The sequence below is a fragment of the Hyaena hyaena genome, unplaced genomic scaffold, assembly GCF_003009895.1.
Source record: "Hyaena hyaena isolate Hyena2069 unplaced genomic scaffold, ASM300989v1 scaffold_267, whole genome shotgun sequence".
NCBI classification, from domain to species: domain Eukaryota; kingdom Metazoa; phylum Chordata; class Mammalia; order Carnivora; family Hyaenidae; genus Hyaena; species Hyaena hyaena.
Genome location: NW_024080903.1, coordinates 31,370 through 34,668, shown reverse-complemented (window position 1 = coordinate 34,668; position 3,299 = coordinate 31,370).

The window sequence follows — 3,299 nt, the reverse complement described above, 5'->3', positions numbered from 1 at the left end:
ACACGATCCAAACGCTAACACAAACATCCGTGTGGCCATAGTGATGTAACCAAATTATCGAATAAATGCACGGGGGAGAAGAGTCGAAGGGCGCGTGCAGACGTATGCAGTCTGCTCTGCTGGCGGAGTCGGGGCCTGACCCCCCTTCTGCACCCAGCGCTGGAGGGAAGCGCATCCTCGACCCGATCCGCTGCAGAGAAAACAGAACGATCCCAGGGGACCAGAATTTACGATCTCACTGGAAACCGCTAACAATGAGAGAGCCCACACAGTTGAGTGAAAGGTCCACCTCTCGGAAACACTCACGGGCGTGACTGTGTTTTATAGCAGATACACACGTATCAGTGGAGAGTCATTTGTGAAGCATTTCAGACATTCCCCTTTTTGCCCAGACAGCGAGGTGAGCAGAATTGCCTGGATTTGGACCTGACTGACTGTGCTAGTCCTTAACCATCCCACAAGCCTCTGGGGCCTGTGCCAGCCTACGATGGAAGAGAATGTTCCATCCGGCAAGATAGACAGATAAGTGGCAGGACATTTTCAGCCTCTGTCTGAATCCAGAGCTTGGATTTCACGTGCACAGTCTTTGTCATCACTGCACATTCCCATAGGGGGTTCTTCATTTCGAGATGTTGAGAGTTTATGCCCTGTTTTCCCAATCAGACCACAAGACCCTTGAGTAAAAGACCCTCCGTCCACGCTTGTATGACAGGACCTTAAAACCAGGCCCAAATGCAGGGTAGTCAACATAGTGGATATTCAAGAACTTAACCTCACCTTCTTCATTTTGTAGGTCAGCTGAGTAGAGCTGAGGATCTAAATGTGTGACTCAAGAACGTCTGCACCATCTACAACAGGATCAGTTGAACCTGTTACGAAGATTCGTGTTCAGAGACACTTAACACCTCTGTTGAGCTTGGAGATTATTGTTCTAATGCAGTCAGGAGGCGAGGTGAGCCACAGCTGATAAACACATGCTTTTTTTTTTAATTAGTAATTCTTTTTTTTTTTTTTTTACAAATAGTTTATTGTCAAGTTGGTTTCCATATAACACCCAGTGCTCATCCCCACTTGAAGCAAGCATACGCTTCTATTCTTTTCACATGGATTAGAGTTGTTACAACGGTGTTATTATTCAAATACGTTGGGACAAGTGATTTCCTGGGGTGCTGGCAATCTGAGCAGGCAACTCTTTCTGGCAGACAAGCCCACCTTTTCTAGGGCTGTGTTTGTACCTGCTGGTATCGTCATGTGTTCACCGCATACCTTCTGCGAAGGCGTATCAGAATCTCGTGCTTAAAAATACATGCACGCATGTGGAAAGTAATGAACTCTAGAAAGCAAACATCATTATTTTGTCATTGTCCCCATAGCAGGAGTACAAGTGATGACAGTTTGAAAATTGAATCGTGCCTATTTTCATGCTCTGATACCCTAACTAGAAGACGATTCAATTAAAAAAGCCAAGGAGGAAGTACATTCATGTCAGTCGTTTTATATTAGCTTATCCCTGGGACCTAAGTGTCCCATAAGCCTCACCAACCGGGCCAGGCTGCGGTGCTGCCCACATTCCACGGTGAGAATTTCTCTGTCCCCGGAAGTCCCCCATGTGGCTGGGATGCACACTCTAGGGCCTGCGTTATGAAGCCTGTTCTCACGTTAGCCAGGAATGAGCCTTTGAAAGGGTACGACTAGCCACGGGCCTCCCAGAGGCCCCTGCGGTGTGGGCGTGAGAGCGCCAGAACATGGACGAGAGGAAGAAACACAGGAAACAAGAGTCATCAATGCTACACCTCGTCGTCATCTCCTTCTGCCCACAGCAAATGGCACAAAGACCGATTATTTATAAGTGCAACTACTCTCAACACAAACACATTTACTTTATGGGACCCTCCGAAGGGAATTTAGGCGTTCCTAAATATGTTTCGTTTGCTCTCAACCTTGGATCTACCTTAGTTTTCTCGGATCCCAAAAGCAAGTTAGAAACTTGATTAAAACAATAAAATATAAATGTTGTTCTTAAATATGACAATTTACACAAGGTGCATACGGGTTAGTTTATAAATATAAGCATGAAGCATGTTATTGTGCGTTGAGGCAGAGTTACACAGAGACATTCAGTACTTGCTGTGTAGGAACGCCACTCATTTCTCCAGGAGGACGCAAGATGCTTCCGTCACTCGTGTTGTTGCTATAATTTACATCTTGACACTTGCATTACCTCTATGAGGTCATAAAAGTCACCTTCTTAATCATTTTAAGATCACTGTTCGCAAACACTGATTATCTTGAGTACTGTGTTTCTTCAGTTCTTGATGTTTGCAAAGTTTGGATTGCTTGAAGCCACAATTTTTTCTTTTTTCAAGTTTTATTTAGTTAAGTAATCTCTACACCCAATGGAGGGCTTGAACTCACGCCCCCGAGATTAGGAGTCACTCACTCTTCCGACTGAGTCACCCAGGTGCCCCAAAGCCACTAAAATTTTAAAACAACTACAATTTTCTGAGTCCAACAAAAATTCATTTTTAAAAATAATTTTATTCAAAGTGTTTTAATTTTGGAGTCATTCAATCAAAACATTTTTTAAATTTTCTCATTAATAATATAATTTATATTGGAGTTTATGAACTATGTTTACTCTTTTTTCCTCAAAAAAGAGAATGTAAATAGCAGGGATAATTTCTATTAAAGATTCTGAGTCTTCCCTGCCCTCTGCTGCCCATGGAGGTTTGGAATCTTTTCTTTAGCACATTTTCAGACTTATAAAGAGTTGCAAATGTGGAGGTTCCTCAGAAAATTGACAATAGAACTCCCCTATGACCCAGCAATAGCACTGCGAGGAATTTACCCAAGGGACACAAGAGTGCTGATGCCTAGGGGCACATGTACCCCAGTGTTCATAGCAGCACTGTGAACAATAGCCAATAGCCAAAACATGGAAAGAGCCTAAGTGCCCATCAATGGACGAATGGATCAAGAAGATGTGGTTTATCTATACCATGGAATACTCCATGGCAATGAGAAAGAATGAAATCTGGCCATGTGTAGCAACATGGATGGAACTGGAAGGTATTATGCTGAACGAAATAAGTCAGGCAGAGAAGACAGATACCATGTGTTTTCACTCATATGTGGAACAGGAGAAACTTAACAGAGGACCACAGGGGAAGGGGAAGGGAAGAAAATAGTTGAGGAGAGGGAGGGAGGCAAACCATGAGAGACCCTTAAATATTGAGAACAGACTGAGGGCTGATGGGGGTGGGGGAGAGGGGAAAAGGTATGATACACATGGAGGAGGG